Source organism: Leptonychotes weddellii, chromosome X (assembly GCF_054177405.1).
Source record: "Leptonychotes weddellii isolate Sample4059 chromosome X, ASM5417740v2, whole genome shotgun sequence".
In the NCBI taxonomy this organism is placed as follows: domain Eukaryota; kingdom Metazoa; phylum Chordata; class Mammalia; order Carnivora; family Phocidae; genus Leptonychotes; species Leptonychotes weddellii.
In genome coordinates, this window is record NC_138385.1 from 86,236,102 (window position 1) to 86,251,472 (window position 15,371).

The following is a 15,371-nucleotide window of genomic DNA, read 5'->3' on the forward strand; positions in this document are numbered from 1 at the left end:
GCCATTACTGGAAGTAGAAATTGCTACAAATCCTATTTTTTTAAAAAAATGTATTAACTTGTAATAGCTTTGCTTCTTAAAGCCAAGTAATGCAAGCTCGATATTAAGGTGAACAAATTCCTTCAAGGCAAATGTTCTTCTTGAGGGTTCAATCATTTTATTGCCATTTGCTTAATTTCCCCCTATCTAAAATTTTTGCTGAATCCATAAATGTTTTCTCAGTTCCCACCATGTGCCAATGATTGATCTGTTGGAGGAACATTTTTGTTTTACTCCCTAATGTGGAAACAATCAAGTAGATAAGGAGATATATTAGAGAAGATAAAGGCTAAGACAACAAGTATGTACATGCTCTTATACTTGCATAAATTTATGACACCCTATCATATATTAAGTCACAAAATATGTATTAAGGATTTCAAAAAAGTTTTACCAAACAAATTACAATCTCTGACTAAGTTATTCGGCCTATCTATCTGATAAAAACCACCTAAATGTCCATCATTTGAAAATAAATGAACCAGAATTACATATGTCAACATGGATGAATCTCAGAAACAAAATATTGAGCCAAAATAAACAAAGTCAGTGGCATGATATATACTTATTTATATATTCGAGATGCTTAACTGGTCAAGGCCGACTAGGTAAATCAGATCACCTGTAAACCTGAAATGCTGAAAGAGAAAGAGAGAGATTAAAGAACTAACAAAGGGCAATGGTCGGTCAGAAATTTTACGAAGTGAACATCCATAGAATTCAGCTCTTTCCCCTTGAGGGATCTATAGCTTCAGGTACCTTACTTAGAGGCAGAACAATGAACAGAGCTTCCAGTAAACTCACCAGTCCACAGGGTAAACCAGATTTCAGGATTTGCTAATCAGTGAATATGTGTGGTGGACTGCAGAACAGGAGGGTGTAAGTTCTGCTGGGTTTGGATGGGATACCGAGGACTATGGTTTGAGAGCAACAGTGAATCTGAAATTGACCAACTTTTACCAGGCTTAACTTTGAATCATTTGAATCTCTGGATTAATTAGGTCTGAAAATGATAGTGCTGGTAGTTGCTCAGACAGGGTGAAATTAGATTTGAATTATCTCTGAGATTTTCATATATAGTTCTGGCATACAGTTAAAAATTATGAGAGAAAGGAACATGTGACCAGAAAGCAATTGAAACAATAGGTAATGGAAATAGAAACAGAAGGTACTCAGGTAAAAGATCTGTCAGATATGCATTAAAATGTCTAATATGTTCAAACAAATAGAAGAAAAAATTAAGAATTTTAGCAGAGAAGTGAAAATTATAAAAAAATAGGATCTTGTTTCATGTACTTTGAAGTAAAACGTCCATCTGTATCTCCAGTTACGCTGTTTCTTGAAGTCAGCTTTATTGGCATTATGTACCAAATCCAGCTTTCTTATGCTTTATTTAGGTGATGTATTATTTTTTATATTATTACTTTCATGCTAACTGTGTCTTGCAATTCAAATCACTTCACATGTAAACACATAAATTGGGACTTGCTTTTTTTCTAGTCTGAAAAATTCCATTTTCATTGGAATGGTTAGCTCTTCTTAAATTTAATCTTGTACTACTGTATTAATAAATTAATAATAATTTATTAATACAGTTTGTTTTAAAGTTGACCAACTTGCCCTTCATTTTCTATTTTGCCATTTCTTTTATTTCTCTGTTCCTCCCTTTGTGCCAACTTTTCTGTCTATTGAATTTTTTTAATTGTTCAATTTAAATTCCTCTTGTGACTTTTATCTGTGGCCGTTTAAAAACATGTCCATACATTCTTTAACACCTTTTCCCTCAAGAGACGGGATTTATGGTTCCTCTCAGGATTCTGGACCAAGCTTAGCGAAGCTTTGTAACTAATACAATGCAGCCGTTGTAACGCTACATAAATTCCTGGGCTGAAATTGCAGCTAACTGACATTACCAATTGCCACCAGCAGAGGGCGCCATCTTGGCCCTCCACCCGGCGCTCTTCATGCATTTCCGTGGTTCTCACTTTCCGTCAAATGCCCTTTCCCTTCAACCTGTAGAACTTACGGTAGCAACGTAAATTATGGGTTGTCCACCAACAAATTGTCTTAGGTTTGTTTATGTGATTGTGTCTTAATTTACTCTTGCTTCTTAATTCACTCTCGTGTCTTGATTCACTCTCAGTTTTCTGAGATAATTTTGCTGGATAGAGAATGTTATTGACAATTTCATTGTTTATTTCGGAATTGAAAAGATTCTGCTCCGTTATCTCCAGTTCTCTGAATTGTTGAGAAGGCAGCCATCTTTTAAATCATGGTTCCTGCGGAGGTAACGTATCTTCTCAGAGGTCTGGACTTTGTACAGTTCATTAGTATTCTTTATATTTCGTATAAGTGCCTAATATATAGTTTACTATTAAAATATTTTAAGACTTAAATTTCTATTTTGTCAATTCAAAATTTTTCATTTGTATAAATAAAAGGGTAATTTATTGGATTGACAATAGCAAAAAAAAAAGCAAAAAAAATAGCTCATATGAAAAATAGCAAAAAGCAAAGCATCTTTTTCTTAGAATACATACAAATACCTGCATAGATTATATATAAATTAAAACAATTTAAGCACTTTCATAAGCAAAATATCAAAATGGTTTGTTGCTATAATCGTTCTGATACTAACACTGAACTGGATGAGAAACTGTAAGACTCTTTGAGGAAGTGAAACATATTACCTAGAGCAAGATATTTATATCTACTATAGTTATGTATTGAATAATAAAATCCTGCTTTGGAAAACATACTGTTGGTGAAATGATTTATATAAATAAAGGACATATCAAAACCAATTCAGTAACAGGGGATATATAGAATGTGAGTGAAAATAACAAGTTTATGCATATACATACACGTATGTGTAACTTAATAATATTTGTATTCCGATAGTTATGAAAGTATATACTCATATTCATAACATGCATATGTGATATGTACAAAAATAAGTATTAATTGGCAGTTAGTATACAATAAGCTTAAGACTTAGTGGAAATTAAATAAATACCAAGATATAAACTTTTCTATACATTGATACCAGAGTTTGGAGGAGTATAAAATGGTACTTAGTTTTTGGAAATTAATTTACTATTTTTTTACTGATGTTTTAAATTTGCCTCCCCACAGTAATTGCGTTTCTATGACAAAACTTGTCAAACATGCATAAAAATATAGGTATAAAAAGGCAAAACTCAGCTATTTTCAATAGACTATATTGTGTTCATACTATAAATGCTCTGCAGATTTTACATCCAATCAGACAGATTGTAAATAATTGCAGGACTTATTTTTAATAAAAAAACAAATAAATTGTAATTTATTTCACATGTGTTCACAAGTATTATGTAAATGCATAGTTGTATGCATATTTGTTAAATTATACTCTTCACTGCTTATCATAGTTATTTCTGTGAAAGGATATATATCTCAGTTTTTGGAACTTTTACACTGAATGCACACCTTATTTGTAATCAATAGAATAAAATAAATTGTCAAATGATAGCATATTACTAATGATTCTTTTGAACCACCTACTTTTTTAAAAGTAGTACAAGATAGTAATAAGTTATGCTTAGAGCCAGAATTAGAACAGAGCTACTAGATAAGAAAGAAATAAGAAGAAATATAGAAAATTTACATGGAGAAATAATTAGTTGTGGACCGTTTATAAGAAGGGGACCTGTATTTAGTCATTAAAATCATTAAACTGGGGGCGATAAGTGAAATTGTCATAAAGAATGTTCTTTTTACTGTTCTATTAGGATTAAATGTCAAGTATAATGTAGAGTTTATTTAATATTCAGGGGACTTTGTTGCCATATCAGAAAAAATGACAACAATAATTAGGGTTAAAATCCTCTCAATTTTTAACTGATCAGGGTATGGAAAAAGACTTAACACTATAATCGTGCTGTATAGGGTTTTCACATTAATATGATGCATACAAAATGTTTAGTGAGAATTGCTGTTCTCAGAAAAATGTGTTTAGATTTAACTGTATAGGATCTAGCAATATTGCTAAATGCAGTTATTATCTAATTTATTACATGTAGATTGTTTTTAGACATTCTGGAAACATAAACACACAGTCTGTGAATAAGGACAGGTTCATTTATTTCTTTCCAATCATTTATGCATTTTTAAACTTTTCCCTGCATTATTGGCTTTTAACTTCCATAAAGTGTTGAATAGAACTGGTGATAGTAGGCATCCTTGTCTCCATCCTGATCACAGGTTGTGTTTTCCAGTACTGCATCGCTAATGATATTTGCTATAGTTTTCTGAGATTTTTAAAAACTGGTTAACTGGAAGGAAATTTTACCAAATGGTTTCTCTTTATCTGTTGTGACAGTGCCATGATTTTGTCTTTTGTTAAAGAGATTTGATTTTAAAACGTTAAGCCAGTAAGAATTTATTCTTGGATTAAACCCAGTTTGTTCATGGGGTTTTATAATTGAAGGGTGTTTCAATTCCATTTTTCAAAAATAAGGATTTTTTCTTAATTTGTTATGATGCATATCAACCACTGATTTTTTTTAAAGCTTTTATTTATTTGAAAGAGAGAGAGTGGGAGCATGAGCAGGGAGAGGGGCAGAGGGAGGGGCAGAGGGAGACAGGCTCCCCGCTCAGCAGGGAGCCCAACGTGGGGCTCAATCACAAGGTCCTGGGATCATGACCTGAGCTGAAGGCAGGCACTTAACTGACTGAGCCACCCAGGTGCCCCAACCATTGATTTTTTTCTTTCTTATAATATCCTTATCGTTCTATTGTAAAGTTTATAGGGATCTCATTCAACATTTTGTTGAGTGTTTTCACTATTTCTGTTCTGAGGAAGAGGTTGTGAAAGATGTGCAAATAACATATTTGTTATTTGTTTATGAATTTTATGGAAAAGCTCACAAAATTCATCAAGCCATAGAAATCATTTGTAGGAAGGATTTAAATTATGGACACAGTTTAATTAAAACCTACAGGATTTTCTAAATTTCTTGTTTTGTGAGCCTGTGTTTTTCTGGAATTTTGTCATGTCGTATAACTTAAAATATTATGTAAGGATCTCAAGCATGTATGGTGATGATCTACTCTATATTCCTGGTATTGATAATTGTGTGTGTGTGTGTGTGTGTGAGATCAGTTTTGCCAGGATTTATTATCTTTGAAACCCCTCCCCTCAAAATTAACAACTTTGGATTTGTTGATCTTAACTTTAAAGTTTTTTCTGAATTTCATTAACTGATTTTAATTTTCTTTTATTTTTATTATTCTTTTGATTCAAATCAGCTCTTGTGTTCTCAGTTTTTAAGGTGGATTATCAAATCTTAAATTTTCACAATTTCTTCTTTCACTTTTAATGTTACACTGTTTCTTTAGATACATGTTTTGGCAGATCCCACACATGTTTAACAGCTTTTTTTAGGTATGGTTGAATTAAAGTAAACTGCACAACATTAAAATAATGCAAGTTTTGAGATATATACATATTTTTGAAACCATTGCCAGAATTACGATGATGAACATATTCATCCCCCTCTCAGGTTTCCATTTGCATCTTTGGATTTCCCACCTTCTGATCCGGCCTGAGCCCTTCCCTCTTTTCCTTATGTCCTTACGTCCTTATGGACGTTGTATATAATTTGTCGTGTGCATGTACACTTTCATTTTTCTTGGATAAACATCAAGGCATGGAGTGGTGGAGTTACATGATATGTGTATCTTTAAGATACTTTAGAAAATGCCAAAGTGATTTATAATCTGGTTACATCATTTTACATCCTACTAGCAGTGTGTGAATGGCACTGTTGCTCTGTATTACTTGTTGGCGCTTGTTACAGTTAGTATTTTTAATGGTTTTGCTTCTGATACATGTGCAGTGCTATCTCAGTGTCACTCTAAATTGTGTGGGTGTAGCTAAATCATTCATTGTTCTTTCTGTCCCAGGAATCTCTAGTAAATGGAAAAAATGGGTTGCAGACCTGATGCTACTGATCCTTTCGTTTCCATTCATATTTTGCATGTATAGTTATTTTTATTGCATACAGGAATTTATATATGAAATACTATAGAGGTAATTGGAGGTCCTGGGTGATTATATCTTCCTCCAGGGAGTATTATCTTTTGCTTCTGGGAGGCAATTGGGTAGGGAAGTTCATCTCATTACAGTCCGTGATTGAGCCTTTTGAAACTGGGTCTCAGGTTTTGTGAGTAGTTTTCTATTTCAGGTGTCTGTTGATATTTAGAGCCTAGACCCTTACGGATGTTAAACTAACACTGGGTTGTTTTCCAGATCTGTGTGCCACAGTGGGTTGGTGACCCCTGGGTTGGTGAGACTATAGGAGGCACTGATCAGCTGCTTACCTTGTCAGCTGTAATTGTTCTCTTAGCATCAGGTGTTCTCAGTCACCTCCTTTAAATCAGCAAAAGGCTTGTGGGTGAAAGGGGTAGCAGAGCGGTGCCTGGGTGGCTCAGTCGGTTAAGTGTCTGCCTTCGGCTCAGGTCATGATAGAGGGATCCGGGGATCGGCCCCCATCAACCTGAGTAGGGCTCCCTGCTCTCCCTCACCCCCCCTCCTCCTCATACTCTGTCTTGTGCTCTCTTTCTCAAATAAATAAATAAAAATCTTTAAAAAGGGGGGGTAGCAGATTTGTGTTTCATCACCTGGGCTTCTCCTCTGGGTCCAGTTTTTTCAAATGCTTGCTTCTTTGGGTTTGTGGTGCCTTTGAACAAAATGTTTAATATCTTCCAGCTTTCTTAGTTTTTCTCAGCAGGATGGCTGAGCAGAAATGGTTAGTCTACCATTACTGAAAGAAGACAGCTTTGGGGGCGCCTGGGTGGCTCAGTCGTTAAGCGTCTGCCTTTGGCTCAGGTTTTGATCCCGGGGTCCTGGGATCAAGCCCTGCATCAGGCTCCCTGCTTGGCGGGAAGCCTGCTTCTCCCTCTCCCATCCCTCTGCTTGTGTTCCCTCTCTTGCTATGTCTCTCTCTGTCAATTAAATAAATAAAATCTTTGAAAAAGAAAAAAAAAAGATTTACTCGATAATTAATTTAAAAAAAAAAGAAGACAGCTCTGCCCATACTGTTTTTTGAAATGTATTTTAGTTTTAGTTATTCTTCCTCCTATAGCCAGTTACCCAGTCTTTCACCAAAATGTTTCTTTAGTTTCCTACCTGTACCAGGTACATGTAGGTACTTGCAGATACATTATTGAAGTATAGTCTAATGGAAAACAGACAAGTATGGAGCATATTATAGAAGGTAAGTTTTGTGCTATTTTTTTATGTGTAAAATAACCAGAATGTTACCTATACCCGGTTTCTATTATATTTACTGGTTACTGAAAAGACTGGCCTGCAGATCTTTAAATTATCTTGATCTTAGAGTTAAGATAGTACCTGTTTATGTATATGTAACATCACAACAGTATGAATCCATTTATTCTCCCTTTATGCTCTTTTGTCAAATATTTTGTTTAAATATTCTTATTTGAAAACTTAAATTGATTATATGTAATTTAGTTTTGCCCGTTAATTTTCTTAGATTAAGTACATTATATATTCAGTTAAAAGCAAAAATCTTAAGCTTACAGTTTAATTTTGTAAATTATGTCGTTTACATCAGAAATATTATTTATCATTTTTACTTCAAGTAATAGGCTTTTTAAAAGGAAGTAATAGAAGTAGTCTTTTCTGTTTATCCACGTAGTTCTCCTATCCACTACTCTTCTCTCCTTTCTGTAGTTTCCATCAGGTATTTTTTTCCATTTGGCCTGAAGAGCTTTCTGTAGCCTTATGTATTATTTTTTGGACAAGGACAAATTGTCTCAAGTCTGTTTATGTGTCTGTGTCTTATTTCACTCTCACTTTGGAAGGATGGTTTGGTGGATAAAGAATTCTGGGTTGATAGTTTTATTTTTTTTTTTCTTTCAGCATTGGAAACATGTTGCTCCATTTTCGCCATTTCTCCAAGGATTCTTTTGAGAACACAGCCATCATTTAAGTCATCGTTCTTGGTAGGTAAGGTGCTTTATTTTTCAATTTTTGCTGGTATACATTTGTATACTTCACTAGTATCTGTATATTTCACTTAGATGTCTAATATGTATTTTACTGATAAAATATTTTAAAAATTTAATAGCTATTTTATCAACCCAAATTTTTCCATTCAAGTAAATAATGATAATTTATTAGGTTGACAATAGCAACAAGACAAAAGCCAAAAAAGAAAAAGCTTATGTAAAAAAATATTTTACAAAAGCCAAATATCCAATTTTTATTTCTCATTAAAATACATAAAAATAGCCTCATATATTATGTATAAATTAAAATGAGTTATGCAAATTCCCATGCAAAATACTAAAAATCATCATTATCATTTCTAATTTGATGCTGATGACATGTATGAGAAATTGTATGAGAGCAAATAAAACTCTAGATAAATAATAATAAAATCATACATACTACTTAAGGCAAAATATTTTGTATTTATAGTAACTGTATAATATACAATAATACTCAATTTGGCAGACGTTGTCTTTATCTGAAACGATTTATATAAATACATATCAGAATAAATTCATAACAGGCAATATATATGTAAGTGAAAGTAACAAAGATATATGTGTATATATACGATTAATATAGGATAATTTTGGTATGTCAAATATTTATGAGATGATTGACTAATGACTGGAATAATAAAATAATCAAGCAATTCTGGAAATAAATTAAGACCATCCAAAGGAGGACAAGAAAATGCTACTTATTCAGAGCTTGCTATATATAGCAAGGGAGTCAGCCAGCATCACTTATATTTGGCAGAGACTCAAAGGCAGGCAGTGGAGTATGAAAGCTTATAGTGGAAAAAAGGGAAGACCTTGGGTGTGTTCTGATGGGAGGTTGTTGGCTTAGGGAAGGTAGAGGCAGGCTAACTAGAAGTGGTATATTGTATATGTTTGGTTAAGGGATCATATTTGGCTTCTTCTTGTTCATCCTAAATTGGGAGCAGGGACAAAAACTAAAGATGTTGGCAAAATGAAAAAGGGAAAATACAATAAAAAATATAAAGAAGCTTTGTAGAAAGAATAATTTGTGATCCACTTAAAAACAATAGCTAAAAGCTGATCTCTAATTTGTCAGTGAGATCAATAAACTAGAGGCCATAAGTAAACTTCACAAAGAATACTCTTTTCATTTTTCCTTTGGATTAAATGTCAAGTGTATTGCCAATTTTATTTTGTGTCTTGGAGTGTCTGTTGGTCATGGTATCAGAAGAAAAAATGACAACAGTAATCACGGTTATAATGACTCTTAGAGATTGTCTGGTAATTATATTGAGAAAACCTTAAAAAAAAATAGAATTTGTCCTATAGGGTTTCATGCCATTTCTTAAAATATGTATAGAAAATTTAAGTAAGAATTGCTATTCTCAGAAAAATATGGTATCCATCAATCTTGAGAAATCTTATTAATTGTGGTATCTTAACAGTAGCCACCTATGGTTCAGAATATGTTATTGATGATAAGTTTTGTGGTAATTAGTCTGGAAACATAAACCTGCAGTTTGTGAAAAAAGTCAAATTAATTTCTTCTTTTTCAGTATTATTCCTTTCTTTTCTCTTTTTCTTGCATTATGATCCTAGCTAGGACCTCCCTAAAATGTTGAATAAACTGGTGATAACAAGCGTCCTTTTCTGAGTCTTTTTCTCAGGAATAGGTTTTCAGCATTTCACCAGCAGGTATGGTATTTGCTGTAGCTTTCTGAGTATTTTTTTAAATTAATAAATGAGTGGTAGATTATATCAAATGACTTCTCTATATCTATTGTGATAGTAATATAATTTTATTTCTCTGTTTGCCACAGTGGTTTGATTTCAAAATGATTCAGTGGTTTGATTTCAAAATGGTTACACAATAACCATTTCTTGGGTGAAACCCCATTTGTTCATAGGTTACTGTAATTGAAATATCTTTGGCTTCTGTTTGCAAAGCAAAAGCTTTACATTTTACTTATTTGGTTTTTGTGTTTTGTCATGAGGCATACAAACTTTTAATACTCTTTATGTATAATGTCCTTATCGGTTTGATATACACTTAATAAGGATCTCCTGAAACATTTGAGAGTGTTATTAGGACTATTAGAAATCTATGAAAGAGATTGTGCAAGTTTGCCATTTATCTTTCTTAAATACATGGAAAAGATCAGGAATTGAGACATCAGGGCATTGAATTCATTTGTAGGGAGGTTCTCAGTACAGATGCATTTTATGCAATAAATAGAGAATTTTTGAAATCTCCTAGTTTACCCATTTGTTAAGTGTTTTCTTTTTTGTAATTTCATGATTTCATGTAATTTGAAATTTATTGGCATAAATTTGATTATAATGTAATGTATGTGTCTCCAGGACCTATAGTATAATCCCCTCTACACTCCTGCTCTTGATAATGTGTGTCTTCTTATTATCATTGTCATGGTCATTATCTTCCTCCTCCTTTTCCTTCTCTAGTTCTTCCCCTCTACCTCTTCCTCCCTCTCCCCCCATTCCTCCTCTTTTATGATCAGTCTTGCCAGGGTTTCTCAATTTTTTTTAACCTTTAAAAAAATAACAACTCTTTAGTATTGTGGACCATTTAATTTTTTTCAGTTTGATTAATTGATCTTAATTTAATTTTTTTAATGTTTCAGGCTTTGGTCTATATTCCTGCTTTATTTTCTAATTTTGTGAAGTATATTATCAAATTTTAAATTTTCAAGATTTAGTCTTTTGCATTAATGGTACAAATTTTCCCTGAGGCATATATTTTGATGCATCTACACAATTTTTAATAGCTTCAGTGAGGTATAGTAGATTTAAAATAAACTGCACAGTTTAAAATAGCATGTTTTGAGATATGTATGTACTTATGAAATCATCACCATAGTTAAGATAATGTAAATATCCATCCTTTCTCACCCAGCTTCCTTGTTGACTGTTGTATTTTCCCTCCCTGTTCCTGCCCAAGCTGTCTCCCCATTCATATGCTATGAGCACTCTTGCAGAAGTATTTTTGTGAACATACAATTTTCTTTTTGTTTGTTTGTTGGGGAAAAAAAAATCAAAGAAAAGAATGGCTGGAACTCCTGAGAAGTGTATATTTAATTTTTTCTAGAATGTGTCAGAGTGTCCTACAGTGTGATTATACTATTTTACATCCTACCAGCGGTGTGTGTTGCATTTGTTGTACATTTGCCAGCACTTGTTATGGTTAGTATTTTCAGTTGGAGTCCTTCTAATCATTGTGCAGTGAAATCTCACAGTCACTCTGAATTGCATGGCTGTGACCAAGTCTTAGCTCTTTTTGTCCCAAGTATCCAGTGAATGGAGAAAATGGGTCACAATTCTGAACCTAACCCTTTCCTTCCTATTATATTTTGTATGTATAGTTATTTTTTATTGGGTGCTAGATTTTCAGTATGAAATACTATAGAGATAATTGGAGGCTCTGGGTGATTCTGTTTTTGTTCTGGGAACACTTTCTTTTTGTTTTGGAAAATCAGGGTGGGGTAGTTCACCTTACCTCAGTCAGTAAGTGAGTCCCTTTGATGCTATATGTAATATTTTGTAAGGAATTTTCTATTTCTGGTTCATATTGGCACCAAGAACATAGCCCATCAGGGATGCAAAATCAATCCTTGGGTTATTTTCCAGATCCTTTCTGCTATTGGCTGTTGGGCTATTCATTGTCATTGGGCCATGAGCCCAATTTATGTCCACTGAGTTTGTGAGATTGTTGGAAGCACTGGTCAGCTGCTTAACTTCTGAATTAAAACTTTCTACTTAGCCCCTGGGGTTCTCAGTTCCTTTGAATCAGTAAAAAAGCCTTGAGGGAAAAGGGGTACCAAATTGGGGTCTCACCACTTGGGCTTCTCTTCTAATTCAGATGCAGTTTCCACAAATACTTGCTTCCTTGGGTTTGTGATGCCTTCAAACAAAAGATTTAATATCTTCCAGCTTTCCTTGTTTTTCTCAGCAAGGATAATTGGACAGAAATGGCTGGTTTGCCATTAATGGAAGCAGACAGTTTCATACGTGCTGTTTTTGAAATATGTTTTTGTTTTCAGCTGTTTTTCCTTCTATAGCCAATTAATCCAATTTTTATATCAATAAAATAAAACAAATTTTATGGCATTCATCTGCCCAAGCAGTGCAGCTTCTCTATCCTTACTTGGTTAATATACTCCAATTGCATTTTTTTATTGATTGCCTAAATGTTTCCCTAGTTCCCAACATGTGCCAGGTATGCATTATATGCTGGAAGTACATCATTGAGGTATAGCTTAGTGGAAAACAAACAAGTACATAAGAGTATATCATATATTATAGGGGCGCCTGGGTGGCGCAGTCGGTTAAGCACCAGACTCTTGGTTTCAGCTCAGGTCATGATCTCAGGGTTGTGAGATCAAGGTCCGTGTTGGGCTCTGTGGTCAGCGCAGAGTCAGCTTCACCTTTCTTGCTCTCCCTCTGCCCCTCCCACTCATGCTCCCTCTTTCAAATAAATAAATAAATCTTTTTTTAAAAAGAGCATATTATGTATTATGGACATGCTGTTGATAATTTGTTATGCGGCAATGGCAACCAGAATATCACTTACGCCACTTTTTATTATGTTCAGTAATTGCTCTAGGGACTGATGTGTGAATTCTTCATTTATTTTGGCCTACTTCCAGGTAGGATTCTACCACATGGTGTAAATGTAATTTTATAACAGTACAATCCATTTATTCTCCCTTTCCCTTGTTCTCTTTTGGTCATATATTTTAATTAAATATTTTATTGAAACTATTATTTATACTTGCCTTATAATTTTGGTTAAGGGGTTAAAACACCTTCAGTTAAATAAACAAATCTTCTAGTTTGATGACTTTTTGGATTTTTTTATTATTAACATAAAATGTATTATTTGTTTCAGGGGTACAGGTCTGTGATTCATCAGTCTTACACAACACACAGCACTCACCACAACGCATACCCTCCCCAAGGTCCATCACCCAGCCACCCCATCCCCCCACCCTCCTCCCCTCCAGCAACCCTCAGTTTGTTTCCTGAGATTAAGAGTCTTTTATGGTTTGTCTCCCTCTCTGGTTTCATCTTGTTTTTCCTCTCCTCCCCTTTGATCCTCTGCCTTGTTTCTTAAATTCCACATACCAGTGAGATCATATGATAATTGACTTTCTCTGATTGACTTATTTTGCTTAGCAATACCCTCTAGTTCCATCCATGTCAATGCAAATAGCAAGATTTCAATTTTTGATGGCTGCGTAATATTCCATCATATATATATATATATATATATATATATATGTATGTATGTATATAGACACACACACACATCTTCTTTTTCTACTCATCTGTCGATGGACATCTGGGCTCTTTCCATAATTTGGCTATTGTGGACATTGCTGCTATAAATATTGGGGTGCAGGTACCCCTTTGGATCACTACCTTTGTATCTTTGGGGTAAATACCCAGTAGTGCAATTGCTGGGTCGAAGGGTAGCTCTATTTTCAACTTTTTGAGGAACCTCCATACTGTTTTCCAGAGTGGCTGCACCAGCTTGCATTCCCACCCCCAGTGTAAGAGGGTTCCCCTTTCTCCACATCCTCACCAACATCTGTTGTTTCCTAACTTGTTAATTTTAGCCATCTAACTGGTGTGAGGTGGTACCTCATTGAGGTTTTGATTTGGAGTTCCCTGATGCGAAGTGATGTTGAGCGAATTTTGCATATGATTTCATCTACAGTTCTATTTAACATTTTTGTTTCAAGAATCATTTTCTTTGAAATAATTGAAAATATTGCCTTTAATATTTCTCTAAATATTTTTCCTTCTAAGACCTCTCTCCTCCTTACTGTAGGTATGTTTCTATCAGATGTCATTGTCCCTCTGCCTTAGGAACTTGGTATAGCATTATTTATATTACAGATTGGCCAGGGACAAATTGTCTCATGTTTGTTTATGTGGCTGTGTCATCTTATTTCACTCTCAGTTTGGAAGGATCATTTTGCTAGATGTAGAATTCTAGCTCGAGTATTTCTTCTTTCAGCCCTGGAAAGATGCTGGTGCATTTTGTCTGATTCTCCTTGGTTTCTGTTGAGAAAGAAGCCATCATTTAAATCATCATGTCTGGAAATGTATGCAATGTATCTTTAATTTCAGAAGGTGATTGGTATACATTTGTTCACCTAACTGCTATTCCTTATACTTCATATCAATATCAAATATATAGCTTACTAATATTTAAAACTTCAATAGCTATTTTGTCATTCCCAAATTTTCTATTTAAATAAATAAAAAGATAACTGATTGGATGGATATGAGTAAGAAAATAAAGCCAAAAGAAAAAAAATAGATAACGTTAAAAATATAAAAGCCCTCAAAAAAAAATAATAAAAATAAATAAAAGCCCAAAAGTCCAATTTTTTTTCAATTAAGATAGTGAAACATTGGCACAGGTTATATACAAATTAAAATAGTTAAAGCAAAATTATGAGCAAAGTATCAAAATAATTGTTATAATTGCTGATATATTGCTAATGTTGACATGCATAAAATAATGTACAAGAACACATTAAAACTCTTGATGGAAAATAATGAAATGGCATTAGTAGTACCTATAGTGAAATATTATTTTGTAGCCAAAGTAATTTTATCTTATTTATCTTATTTATTTATCTATAATTTTTTATTATGTTATATTAGTCACCATACAGTACATCATTAGTTTTTGATGTAATGTTCCATGATTCATTGTTTGCATATAACACCCAGTGCTCCATACAATACGTGCCCTCCTTAATATTTTTTAAAAATATTTATTTATTTTATTTTATTTATTTTTTTATTATTATGCTATGTTAATCACCATACATTACATCATTAGTTTTTGATGTGGTGTTCCATGATTCGTTGTTTGCGTATAACACCCAGTGCTCTAAGCAGAACGTGCCCTCTTTAATACCCATCACCAGGCTAACCCATCCCCCCACCCCCTCCCCTCTGGAACCCTCAGTTTGTTTCTCAGAGTCCATAGTCTCTCATGGTTCGTCTCCCCCTCTGATTTACCCCCCTTCATTCTTCCCCTCCTGCTATCTTCTTCTTTTTTTTTTAACATATAATGTATTATTTGTTTCAGAGGTACAGGTCTGTGATTCAACAGTCTTACACAATTCACAGTGCTTACAATAGCACATATACCCTCCCCAAGGTCTATCGCCCAGCCACCCCATCCCTCCCATCCCCCACCACTCCAGCAACCCTCAGTTTGTTTCCTGAGATTAAGAATTCCTCATATC